Source organism: Siphateles boraxobius, unplaced genomic scaffold (genome assembly GCF_051911475.1).
Source record: "Siphateles boraxobius isolate OS27281-9 unplaced genomic scaffold, OSU_SipBor_1 86, whole genome shotgun sequence".
Classification (NCBI taxonomy): Eukaryota; Metazoa; Chordata; class Actinopteri; order Cypriniformes; family Leuciscidae; genus Siphateles; species Siphateles boraxobius.
The window spans coordinates 3,815,877-3,830,668 of NW_027509215.1; the positions used below are offsets into that span (position 1 = coordinate 3,815,877).

At 37.5% G+C, this 14,792-nt stretch overlaps 1 protein-coding gene and 1 pseudogene across 1 annotated transcript in view; one reads left to right on the plus strand and one right to left on the minus strand.

The window, feature by feature from the left end:
* The window catches only part of gpc1b (glypican 1b), a 91,796-nt gene that overhangs the window by 17,231 nt on the left and 59,773 nt on the right, over positions 1-14,792 (plus strand). The gene's annotated exons all lie outside the window — the stretch shown is intronic.
* On the minus strand, positions 6,468-6,584 carry LOC143731477 (5S ribosomal RNA; annotated as a pseudogene).

Here is a 14,792-nt window from a genome sequence, read left to right on the forward strand (position 1 = left end):
GTTGCCTAATTCCCCTTTAAATATGTTTTAGGCATTGCTCATGTGTTTGACTTTGCTTTCGCCTTTAAGGGCTCTCCAGAAAATCTCAGCTCATTTTGAATAGTTTCCCCTCCAGGACGTGTTCTTTATGTAACCTTTGCCTTTCTTCTGACAGATGACTTAAAGAGTCTGACTCATATGTGAGGTCATTTGTTTTTAATGAGCTGTTGGGTTTCTGGAAGGAAGTCAGAGCGTTGACGTGTCTGATTTGAAATCATCACCGCCGTCATCTGCATACTCTGAACTTTGTTTCTTTAAAGCACCAGTACATAAATGGTTGTCTGAAGTATTAGAGGATAAAATGTTCCTTATGAAGCTTTAAAAGGTTCTTCTTTAGTGTCAGGCTTTAAACCTGAAAAACATATTTTCTCTTTATTTAAGGGTCAAGTATTTCTTGCCACTAGCGGCACCAAATTGAATCTGTTTTTTCAAGCAGCCTGACATAGCAACTTTGACTCATCAAATTGCCGTGATCCGGGATCAGGCTAGACAAGGTAGTCATTGAAACCAGTTTGAAAGCAATAATTATTTATGCAATTATGTGGCATAGAAATGACACACTGTATGTGTTTTAGATTAAGTCAGAAGGTGAACTGGCAACCACAGAATCTTCCCAAATTACTGCAAAATGTATAATTTGAACAATGAGAAAATCTCAATCTTTCCATCAGTCCTTGCTAATGAACACCTGCACTGTACTATTTGCATTATCTTTTTTTGTGTATGTTTTGTATAATTTAGTTATGGGCATAAACTCGGTGAACTCTTCCATTGTTCATAATGTTTCCCAATGCCAGTGAGCACTGTTGTTTTCCATCCAATACTGGTCCTGTATTGATTGGCTGCTTTGGAAAAATTATATGGAAAAGAGATGGAATATGGAAGAGATCGTCTCAAAGTTCCCGTGGCACATGATCTGACATCCACTTTGTGTTTTTGGCACAACATACATTAGACAGATTTCAACTGAATTAAAAGTGAACTTTTCATTTATGCACTCAGCCAGCCCTTTATGATGAGAGAAAGACAGAGGAATAAAAAGAAAGAGTTGGACAATGAATGCTTTGTACGCCTCTGTGATGGAGGGTAAAGGGTAAAATGATGTAAGTGTGGTCACCTCTAAAATATTCCAACCAGCAATCTTTATACAAACACACACGTGTAGTCATATTGATGCTTTTTAGCTAATAACTGAATAACAGACAACTGTTATTCAGACTGAGAAATGAGTCCTGGCAGGCTTTCGAATCCTCAGCCAATCAGGAAACAGCCTGGGGTTGCAGAACTGTAAGTCTGTTGATGATCACATGTACATGGTCTGGCTGTCAGTTTTTGAGCTTACTTTCACAGAAGGAGCTATGGTTATGGTTAGTTTGATTGACAGGCTACCTACCTACCTAGACTTTTTAGTACTGACTAAAGTTTTTTAGTATTAAAAACATATTATATTTGCCAGTGTCGGGGAAAGCTACTTTTAAATGTAATCCAATACAATAATGTGTTACTACTAATAGCATTGCCTAGTTACTTTTATGGAAAGTAATGTGCGTTATGTTACTTTTTCTGACCTCGGCTGGGCTTGCTTCATTTTTGGCAAATATAAAGGCCCTTTCAAACCAAAAATTAAATGGGGCTGAAGGAAATTCAAATTCATATCTGTACAGTAGAGGGCGCAGCTCAAACAAACCTTTCAGCTGTGCTGCCATTCTGGATTGCAGAAGAATCCACCTTTTTCCTGGTTAGCGAATTTACCCATGGTTCATAGCGGGTTTGAACCGGAAGCCGGTTGTCCTTTTCCGGTTCGAAGCTTAGAACGCCCGCAGTGATGTGCTGGTTAGAAAATATGTGAAATAAGTAGGGCTGCCCGTGCATGACTGAAGTTGGGTTGGATGTTATACTATATGGGAGAGAATGCTAAACCATAATGAGCGTTGTCGTAGCCTAATATATTGCCTATTCCGCATCTCAACGCACGCATAAGCTTGCCACAAAAAACGGCAAAAGTAATGATTATGCATGATTCATGAAACATGAATTGTTTATTAATAAACTAGTGTTTTCTGTGAGTGTCGACTGCAAAGATAAAGTTGACGATGCAGACTCGCCATCTTCGCAGTAGTGAACGCGACTAGAGAAATGCACACTTCACACGAATTAAGCAGAGAGCAGCCCATTTCTGTTCGTTTTTAATTATTTTGTTTAAAAGTAGACATTTTAAGCTTTCTATAGGCCTATATATATACTTCTCAGGTCTTTGAGGCAAATCTTATACGCTGAGTTTATTATTCCTGTTATTCCTGATTATATGATCTACTATATTTGCTTCTTATTTATTATTCCAGGCAAATTGTTGATGAAACATTGATTAAAATGAAGATACAATTTATACTAAACGAAATTCACTTTAAAGACAGGCTTTCTACAAAACAAAACTTAATAAGTGGTCAAAATCATGTCTGACCCATTCCAAATGTTTTCTGATCATGTATGGGCATCTTGATCCTATCTGACTCATCTCATGCGTTCCCTTTTCATATAATCAACAAAGATGAAATAAAAAAATAAAAAAAACATATTGTGAAACATAAATATAAAACGTATGTTTTAGGTTTTTTAAATTTATATTTAAGCGTCACACCGCTCCGCTTTGCTCACATGCTCTGGTGTGTAGCCAATACATGCATGTGTGCGTGCATGTGATGGAGGGGTGCGATTTTCGAATAATAATTGAATAATACCTAGCGATCTTCGAATATTATTTTTGCTTGAAATGCCCATCCCTACTGGTAACGTATTAGGCGTTTGTCAACAAAATAGTGTGAACAGACATACACCTTTTTCGTTGGATGCTTCAGTTTTAGCGCAGCTAACCAAAAACGTCTACTCTCTGGCATTTGAATATTAGCTGATACGGAACCGGACATGGGCATTCTCTCCTTTTTATCTTATGCTCAAAGCACTCAGTTTCTAAAAAGTTTTTTTTTTATCTTCTTTGAATAAAACAACCAACAACAGCACATGTAGAGCCTGAACTCATTCTCTCACTGCTAATACAGTACGAACCGGAAGTAGGCAACCAGAGTCGTCGTCATGGTGGCGCGCATTGTTTAGAGCAGAATAAGGTGGATAGGACGCAGGAAAAGAAAGTCCAGCACTCTTACTTCAGCAATAAAAAAAGAAGATGTTTAACAAATGTCATTTTTGCTTGTGAATATGGTTGCATTTGATAATCGAAGGTCAGCTGCAAAGACACTGGTTAATAATGTGAGATTAAATACATAAATTTATTTGAGTAATTTAACATGTAATCATTGCAGATGTGCAGTTATTATTTGCAGTTCACTGTTTTTGTTCATTTCGAGGAATACTGAACCTGCTTTTGCAGGCTGGGATGTCTGTAAACGGAAGTCATGAAATCAGTTTTTTGTCACTCAAAAAAAAATAAGTGGGCCAAAATTCTAATTTGAAGTTTTTTGTTTGTTACTGTAGCGTTTTTGACTAGTTTGATAATGCCTTTAGTGACAAATGATAATTTATCAATGTCCTGTTAGCAACCTCATAATTGTGCACTCAAATCTAATTGAGATTATATGCTTCTCTCTATAGATACTGTGGAAAATACATTTGCACTTGTGATTTACAGACACTTTACCATGGTGAAATTAAAGTATTAGAGTCCTGTTTGCAATAAAATGTGGCTGGGAATAGCTTTGAACTGGAAGTTTTTGTTTCCGAAAAGGGCAAGACACAATCTCTCCAAATTCACGGCCATAGGGAGGGAGAGAGATGGAAAAAGGGGTTGGAACAAAAGATCAGTACCTGAACACTGAAGCAGGAATGTGGTTTTTAAAATGAAAGTGGGATAAAAAGAGATACACAGGGAGAGACAGCGAGAGAGATGGGCATTCATGCCTTTCAACCTTTTTTTGATGAAAAGCTTCCTTTCAGTGTGACTGTGAAAGAGGGATTAGAGAGAAGTGGATGGTAAGAAAGAACAGTGCATTCCTCTAAACGCCGCTCTCATTCATCCGTCAAAACACCTTAATTCACTCTCCGTCTCTCACCACTGTCTGTGCGCTCATGTAAAAAAAATATTAAGAAAGCTTATATTGAACTTGTAGCCATTCCTTGCCTTCTATAACTCTTTCTCTCTGTTTTTGTCTCTGTGTAGCTCTGCTAACGTGTTTGGTGCTATGCGTAAAAGACACCTAGTGTAGCCGTGAATGAAAGCGTGAATGTGCAGGTAGAGCAGAGGCTCTGACCACACTTTAGAAGCCGGATAAATAAATATACATAATAGTACATAATATTTATATACAGACTGTATATATTAAGGTCTGTAAGAATCATATTTTGTGGGGGTGTTTTGTGCTCTGAGTAAAAAAACTTTAAGGTATTTTTCATGTCCATAGCATTAATGGTTAAAAATGTGTAATACTTTTGATTGGGGTTTTGTTCAGATCCTCAACTCTATCTATGAGCATTAGTAATAGTTATGATTGCCTTAGCAATCACCACCAGTTACAGACCACAGACATTTTAATGCTTCAGCTATATAATAACACTCTCCTGAGGATTTTCTTGAGAATGGCTTCGTTTATCAATATCAACCTCATTTCCTCATTTTAATGAACTAATCTTGTCTTCTAGATAATGTCAGTGTACTGGCTCCTCATTAATCAGTTTAAGCAAATAAACAAATGTAAATCTACAACAGTCCTAAAGTTTGAATCTCAGCCAAGGCCTAACACCACCATGACCTGACTGTCTGCTTCAATGACCTTTGACTCCCCCATCCACCCCACCACCCATGCATCTTAAAAATGTGGAGTTTGGAATTCTTGGATCCACGCTAGATGTCTGCACAGGTTTATTTTGACATTCGTACACAAGACCTGTACTGTCAAATTTTAAGACTGAACAAGTTGTTGTAATCGAAATTTTTCAACCCCTATTGCAAATGCGGTTTATTGGCAACATTTAGACTTTCAGCTGTTTGCAATAAACAAATCAAACAAAAGTAATTGAAATAGCTCAACACAACAAACATTTCAAGTTGTTTCCCCAAATTCAACTGAAAATGCAGCTTTTGATGGCTTCTACAGTCTCAAAACGATTCAGTTAGTTCATGGCAAGCATCTTTAACACCCTTTTGCTGTTATGACCTGCTGCAAACGAGATGTATAACCAGACATCAGCTTCTGGCAGTGTTTCTGAGGAATCTTAGCCCATTCCTCATGAGTGCCATCGCTCATTCAGAATGGGCTAAGATTCCTCCAGTTCTGTATTATTCTTGGGTTTGCATGCTGCAACCGCCTTCTTCAAATCCCATCAGTGATTTGCTATGGGGTTCAAGTCAGGTGACTGATGGCTACTGTAGAATCTTCCAGGACTTCTTCTGTAACCAAGCCTTTGTGGAATTTGAGGTATGCTTGGGATCATTGTCCTGTTGGAAGTTCAGCTTCAGTTTCCTCACTGACGGCATGATGTTTTCTTCTAGGATTTCCTGATATTTCAATGAATCTATCTTGCCTTCCACACACTTCAGGTTTCCAGTGCCAGAGGATGCAAAGCAGCCCCAGAGCATCAGCAAGCCACCATCATGCTGAACTGTTCTTTTCAGCCGGTGCTTCATTCCTCTAGCTCCAGACATACCGCTGATCCATAGGGACAGAAAGTTCCAGTTTTGTTTTCATCGCTCCACAGAACAGAATCCCAAAACTTCTGTGGCTTATTTATATGATTTTGAGCAAACTGGAGGGCGAATTTTCTTGTGCTTTTGGGTCAGTAGTGGTGTACGTCTTAGAGTTCTGGCATGCGTTTACCTTACTATACAAGCTGAACCTGCCTTCTCAGAAATCTGGTTGCAGCCGTTCATAGCTTTCTTTTTCTGCCCATCCAGATATTGTAACCAGTGTTCCTTTAACCTTGAACTTGCGAACTATCAAGTCAAGTCAAGTCACCTTCATTTATAAAAATAATAGTAATTTGTTACATTTATATAGCACTTTTCTGGGTACTCAAAGCGCTTTACATGGAAGGGGGAATCGCCTCAACCACCACCAATGAGCAACATCCACCTGAATGATGCGACGGCAGCCATATTGCGCCAGAACGCTCACCACACACCAGCTTATTGGTGGAGAGGAGACAGTGATGAAGCCAATCATTATATGGGGATGATTAGGAGGCCATGATGGACAGAGGCCAAGGGGCAAATTTGGCCAGGATGCTGGGTTTAAACCCCTACTGTTTTTCGAAGGACATCCTGGGATTTTTAATGACCACAGAGAGTCAGGACCTCGGTTTAACGTCTCATCCGGAGGACGGTGCTCTTTGACACTATAGTGTCCCCATCACTATACTGGGGCGTTAGGACCCACACAGACCACAGGGTGAGCGCCACCTGCTGGCCTCACTAACACCTCTTCCAGCAGCAACCTGGTTTTCCCAGGAGGTCTCCCATCCAGGTACTAACCAGGCTCAGCCCTGCTTAGCTTCAGTGGGCAACCAGTCTTGGGCTACAGGGTGATATGGCTGCTAATATAGCTATATATATTATATACATTATATAATATATATAATTTATATAGCTCTATATAAAGCTGTTTCAAAGCAGCTTTACAGTGATAATAGGAAATTAAAGTAACAGAGATTGTTTTGGCTTTACAGCAGCACTAGAATAAAGTTATTGTCCAGCTAAAGTTAGTTTTGATTGATTCACTTTTTTTGCAAAGATGATTAGTTATTAACTTAGGGGGCCGCTTACACGACACTGTTCTAACATAAAACCCTTAACGTGCTCCGACCCACTCATTCGTACAAAAACAGTGCACGGTGGCTCGAGAATGCAAACCTTGAAATAGATTCCAAAGTGCAAGCCTTAAAAAAAAAAAAAAAAAAAAAAATATATATATATATATATATATATATATATATATATATATATATATATATATTTTTTTTTTTTTTTAACTCTGTGCAAGCTTTAAAAACTCAAATCTGTGAAACCGCTGACGGTGTGCACATGCATGTATTATGTGTTTACTCTATAGGTATGCGCGTTTGAATTTATAAGTGTGCAGGCGTTTAGTCTTTACAAATTGACCTAAACAAATTACTTCTCTGGCCTTAAAAATGTATAATACTCAATTATTTATCGCTTCCGAGTAGTCATGTGAACCAGAACTATTTTGACAATGTTTTATCTGTACAGAGGTAAAGGGAAGGAGAAGGGGAATTATAGAACTTTATAATGTGTTATGTGTATGGTAGGTCAAACAGATGTGTTTTTAGTCTAGATTTGAAAGGACAGAGTGTGTCTGCTTCCCGGACAATGTTAGGAAGAATCTTCCAGAGTTTTGGGGCTAAATAGGAAAAGGATCTACCGCCAGCAGTCGATTTTGATATTCTACGTATTATCAACTGGCCGGATTTTGAGATCGCAATAGACGTGAAGGACTATAATGCATTAAGAGGTCGTTCAAGTACTGGGGAGCTAAACCATTTTGTGCTTTGTAAGTATTCAGCAATATTTTAACATTTATATGATGTTTTATAGGGATCCAATTAAAAAATTCTTCCGCATTTGTCATTAAGACCATATGACGTAATATAGATATATTTTTAAGATGGAAGAATGCGGTTTAAAAAATACTAGAAACGTGATTTCAAATTAAAGATTGGTATCAAAGAGAACACCCAGGTTTTAGCAGCCATCAAGTGTTAGACAGTATTATAGGTTATTACGTGAGGACGTTTTTTGTCAAATTTAGAATCTCTGTTTTTTCAGATTTAAGTATTAGGAAATTACCTAATCCAGTTTTTTATATCAGATATGCATTCCATTAATTTTGTGAATTGGTAAGTTTCGTGTGGAAATGAAGAAATATAGAGCTGAGTATCATCAGCATAACAGTGAAAACTAATGCCATGCTTCCTAATGATATCTCCTAAGGGTAGCATGTACAGAGTGAACAGCAATGGTCCTAGTACTGAGCCTTGTGGTACTCCATACTGAACTTGTGATCGATAAGACATCTCTTTATTTACTGCTACAAACTGATAACGGTCAGTTAAGTATGCCTTAAACCATGCTAATGCAATTCTACTAATGGCAACATAATTTTCGAGTCTATTTAAAAGAATGTTGTGGTCAATGGTATCAAATGCAGCACTAAGATCGAGTAACACTAATAGAGAGATACAACCACGATCGGATAATAAGAGCAAATCATTTGTCACTCTAATGAGAGCTGTCTCAGTACTATGGTACGGTCTAAATTCTGACTGGAAATCCTCGCAGATATTATTTCTTTCTAAAAAGGAACATAGTTGTGAGGATACTGCCTTTTCTAGTATCTTTGAGAGGAAAGGTAGATTCGAGATCGGCCTGTAATTGACTAATTCTGTAGGATCAAGTTGCGTTCTTTTAAGAAGCGGTTTAATCATAGCCAGCTTAAAAGTTGTTGGTTCCTATCCTAATAGGAAAGATGAATTAATGATATTAAGAAGATGATCTATGACCTCTGGAAGCATCTCTTTTAATAGCTTAGTCGGTATGCTTATAACTATGCTACCAATGATGTCTTTAGGAACATTAGCCTTCGCTATCTTTTTGTATCCTGTTCCTTGTTTGTGAAGGGCGATTAAATCTTCTCTTAACTTTTTGGATCATTCTTTTGACTTAGCTATATTTCTAACATGACACTCAACAAACCTAGCCAGTTCAAATATTTCATGTGTTCTAGCTCAAGATTTGTGCTCTTGTGAGGGATTCTATTCAAGAGGCTGAATAATTTTGAGACTGCAGAAGTCATTAAAGTTGCATTTTCAGTTGAATTTGGGAAAACCATTTGCAACATTTGTTGTGTTAAGATATTTCAATTACTTTTGTTTGATTTGTTCAGTCCAAACAGCTGAAAGTCTGTACATTTTGCCAATAAACCTGATTTGCAATGGGGGTTGAATCATTTCAATTATAACTGTATATATAAATATATACATACATACATACATACAAACATTTACCTTGCTCTAATATCAACGCCACCCTGTCCCTGTCCGTCACCCGAAACTGAAGAGTGAAGTGTGTGCTGCTGCCAGGAGTGTGTGTGGAGGCCGAAGGAGGCATTGCGTGCTTCCTAGCTGGAAACCCACTGTGTCTGTCAATTTGTGTCTGTATATGTCAGTATATAGTATGTAATACCTATCTAAGCTTAAAGCAGGTCTCTTACTGGCCGGATTTGACCCGAGCAATGAGGACAAGAGGAAAAGGGTTCAGGCGGGCATCTGTAAAGCTCCTTTCACACAGAGATAGATCCAGAAAATACACTAATAATGTGTCCCGGGATTTGTTTTAGGATTGTTTGATTTTGGTTAATTCAGAGTACCAGTGATTTTCTGGAATATGTGTGTGTTTTCAAACACATCCCGTAAAGACACGTGACATCAGGATGTGACGTGTAATGTCTCCGCAGCATCTAAGTTTGCTTATGAACTGTGATTTCTCTCTCTCGAAAACCATGCTTGTGCATTTTTGTTCCCTGATTTTATCATAAACTAGCACATTGCGTACCGTTCCACTAAGCTGGCGAACAATCTCAGCTTCAGCGTCATCACTACAACACATCCCTTACGGCATTGGTCCTGCCTTTTGTTCACACAGGGTGCGTTCTAGGACTGATCCTGGCAATGTTACTAGGTCCCCATCCCGGGATGTGTTTGCATTCACACAAAAGGCACTCTAGCGATTATATGGCAATTTTCTGGGATCAACGCTCTGTGTGGAAGGGGTATAAGAGAATGTGAATGATGCGTGTTACTGGAATTTGAAAATTTTAAATTGCATTGTACTCAGGCAGAAACGGGGACATATGAACTCTTGTGGACCCTTGCTTACTGTGTGTGTGCTTGTGTGAGTGCGTGTTGTCCCGTGTGTTGGCCTGATAGGACAGGCTGGCATGATGCCTTGCTATGGGCTTGCCAGTCAAGTAGCGTTTCAGGCTGAATGCTGCCCAGTTTCCCACTTGACTTCTGCTCTCATTCACATCTTAATATGTGATGTAATGTTATGCTAGCTGACTAATCAATCAAAATATTAGATTTGATTTCTCACTGTGTAAAGGATGCTGTTGTTTATTGACTTAAAATTTTATTTAATTGTCATTTGTTGTTCTCAAATCACATCAGGCGAATGGAATTTAAAGAACTGGGTGACTGAATTCCTGGATGCTCTAGGATGATTCTGCCAGGAGTTTTTCATCTTTCTTGAGCTAATCCTCATGCTTCCTGATTGCTTCATGCCAGCGTTCATGCCAGTGCTTTTACGATATCACTCAAAGACGCACATTGTGCTGAAATATCACATTATGGCCTCACATGAGTCAGCAGCATGGGTCCAATGACTGCGTCTCAGACTCCTTTGTGTCAGATGCCCATGTGACGGTGAGACACACTGTTATGGAGCAATGTGGTCATTGGCTACAATGCATGACCCTGGAAAAGACAAGGAGTGTGACATCACTTCCTGGGAATGATAATGTTTGAAGTAGCCTGAATGTAATGAAAAGCAGATGTTTATGCTTTGAAATTATTATTATTTTTTGCCCCAATAGATATGCCTATATTTAATTGAATTGTCTTTTGGCCTTTAAAATGATTTCTGAAGGATCATGTGACACTGAAGACTGGAGTAAAGATGCGGAAAATTCAGCTTTGCATCACAGGAATACATTTTTAGAAAAAATACTAAAATCTTTCACAATATTAAAGTTTTCACTATATAGTTTTTTGCTCAAAAAATGCAACCTTGGTGGGTATAAGAGACTTCTTTCGTAAACATTAAAAAATGTTACTCATCCCAAACTTTTGAACAGTAGTGTACTTATATTACATTCAACACCAAAAAATATTGATACATAATCATTTGATATAATTAGAAAATGAACTACCCAGTATTTGTGCATGTTGTTTTTGTTTTTAGGACATTGCAGTATAGCAGCATGCTAATGACAAACTCTGTTATGCTATTTATGTGCAGTACATAGTTGATATGCCACCGATATGCTAAATACAAAACAATATCGTAAAATACCTTAGCAATCATATGTAACTGTCGTAGGCCAGTAAGAGATGTACATGTAAACCTCACTCCCCTGATCTCAAGGTTCTCTAGTGACTGACACTAAAGGCTGCAGTCTTTAACCTCCTTGTTAGAGTGCCCGCCTCCCACGCCAGAGACCACGATTTGAATCCCGCTCGGAGAGGGTTGAGTAGGACCGGCTACACCTATAGCAATGCCTTCGCAACCACCCACTTCAAAATGATAGCATCGGGTTTTGTACTGAAAAGTATTTTATTTATTATAAAATGTAAAGGTCTAATTTAAGTTGTAGATGTTGTAGCTGAAAGAAAAGCTATAACGGTTTGTGTTATGATGTGTTTGGCTTTAGCCTGTCCAGTTAGTGCTCCCACGCTGTTGGACACCACAGTGATTGTGCCGTAGACTAGCAGAACCCCAGCACGACTCCGTCCCGACAGCTAAATTATATTTGCCTTCACCTCTCATTCATATCTCCTGAGGTGATACGATGAATATTTCAGTTTTCCAGAGTGTTTTTAAGTCTTCCTGGATGAACTTGATTCTTGCCCGCTGGGTGTTAAATGTTGGAATGGAGTTGTTTCTGTATTGGGGAAACAAAGGCTAGTCTATGTTACTTGAAATTTCTGCATATGAACAGACATGTAACCCTCAGGACACAGAGATTGACACACACACACACACACACACACACACACACACACACACACACACACACACACACACACACACACACACACACACACACACACACACACACACACACACACACACACACACACACACGCAGGCAGGCATGCACGCACGGACCTCACCTTAGGCTATCAGTGAGATGGAGTGTATCCCACCCACATGGGCACAAAGGTGTGTACGTGTATGTGTGCGTGTGTGTGAGAGAAAGAGAGAGAGAGAGAGAGGACAATACATATGTGTATTTTGAGATTTCGTTTATATGTGAATGTCAGGATTGCCTCATTTGACCTGTGCTTTCTGCTCTGAACCTCTTCCTCTGAAGTTGAGTCTAGTTCTTCTTGGTTTGAGGCGACTGTGAATCTGTGCTCTTGAGAATATAGGCTGACTGCTGGCCAGAGGCAGATCTTATTGCAGAGGCTGCTCTTCTAAAGCCCAGGAGGCTCAATGTTTCTTTATGGATTAACGTATATGTTCACATATGGTTCTCTTTTCCAAAATTGTAATGAATAAATTAATACTTAAAATAGAAAAAAATGCTTTAAAATAAGCACACTTTGTGATACAACTGTTGTTACATTTTATTGTGCCTTTTATGTTAATTTTATTCCTCATTTGAAATATGGTTCCTGTTTTTAATATATATTTATATACGGTTCTGTCCAAAAGTTTGAAATCAGTGCAATTTTTTAAAATAGGGTTTTTATGATCCAAAGCTGCATTTTGTTGATCAAAAATACAGTTGAAAACAGTAATATATAAAATATTATCACAGTTTAAAATAACTGCTATAAAAATATGTATATATATATATATATATATATATATATATATATATATATATTACCACAGTGGTCAGTGTTACATGATATGTATATGACATATATGTATATGACATATATGTCTATATGACCCTAATCGACTTGGTTCTCTTCCTCTCAGTAGCATAACATTTTGTCACTTTTTCTACATTATCTATCTATACACACACATATCTATATACAAAACTGGGCTTGATTTGGATGCTCTAAAGGTATGTAAAACAAAAGTAACACATATGATCTTTGGGGTCAATATGACCCCACATTGAAATGAATGGGAAAATCGGAAAAGAAAAATGTTTTTTTTATTTTTCATTTGTCAAAAAAAAAAAAAAAATCCATAAATCCAAAATAAATCTGAAATTTCCATACCACAATGAAGTCCTGGTCCTAGAGCACAAATGCAGTGTGGAACGAACATGATCACTTGCACACTCACATACGTGCACACACAAACACACACACACATGGTGTGACTCCAATAGAAAGCATTTTTATAGAAATTGACAAATAAAATCAATAATTCCAGCATAAATCTGAAAATTCTCACACATAAATGATGAAATTACAAATGCAATGTGGAATGAACATTATCACACACACATGTGCGCCCACACAGACACAGGCAAAAATACCCACACAGATAGAGAGAGGTGTGACTGCAATAGAGAGCATTTTTGTAGAAACTGGGTAATAAAATCAATAATTTTTGCATAAATCTAAAACAATTCACACATAAATGAAGGTATGGTATGAGAGCACAAATGCATTATGAAAGGAACACGACTACACACAGATCACATACACACAGAGAGACACACACAAACAAACAAACAAACAGGTGTGACTGCACAAGAGAGCATTTTTTATTGAAATTGGCAAATAAAATCAATTATTCCAGCATGAATCTAAAAATGTTCTCACATAAATGAAGGCCTGGAGTGGTACTAAAGCAAAAAAACAATTTGGAATGAGCATGATTACACACACACACACACACACACACACACACACACACACACACACACACACACACACACACACACACACACACACACACACACACGTGCGCGCACACAAACACACAGGTGTGAATTTGTGAATTTTGCAGTAAATAGGTAAAAAAGTACTTCATATCCCCCAAAACACAGCATAAATATATAGGTGAGAAGTAAACAAAAAAATATGATAGATCATTTGTATTATTATAATGTATATTTTTTGTACAATCGCTCTATACATGTTTGGGGTCATATAAACCCCAAAGGTCATACGTTTTAACAGGAAAGATCAAAATCATTTGAAGAACGTTTAAAATAGAATTCTTTTGTAACTTTATGAATATATGTATATAATCAATCCATTTGTATTCACCTAGGATGCATTAAATTAATAAAAACATATATTTAGCAGCACTGCTTACCATTTTTCAACTTCGATAATAAGAAATATTTCTTGAGCCCCAAATAACCATGTTAGAATTATTTCGAAAGGATTGTGGTATTGAAGATAATTCAGCTTTGCCATCCCAGAAATAAATAACATTTTAAAATATATTGAAATATAAAACAGTTGTTTTCATTTGTAATAATATTTCACAATATTACTGTATTTTTGATCAAATAAATGGATTGGTGAGCATAAGAGACTTCTTTCAAAAACATTAAGAAAATCTTACCGACCCCAAATTATTAAATGGTATTTAGTAACATTGATGTTATCTGATTTTCCTGTAAGCAGATAGGAGCTGTACTCCATGACTGGACAGCTGGAGTGGAAAGTGACATAACTTAACCTAAAACTGAGTGATAATCGATGCGAAGGGAACATGTCTCTGCTAACTTGGTTTGGCTTGTGCAATGCAATAGCATAAAGCAGTGATGTAGTGTCTTGTCACCCGATACCGCTTGGCTACTTGCTGAGAAAAGTAGTTTGTTAAGCTTTTTATCATAAAAATCCTTTCACACATTACATTTAATTAAATGCATCTATTCATTCTCATCACTGTTTAAGAGAAATAACTGAGATATATTCTCATTAAAATTATTTAATTTAATTTTCCTTTCAAGTTATCTCCGTGGGTGTCAGATTTGCTCATTTGCTCATTGCAGTGCTTTTCTTCCACTAAAGTCTCAGTCTAT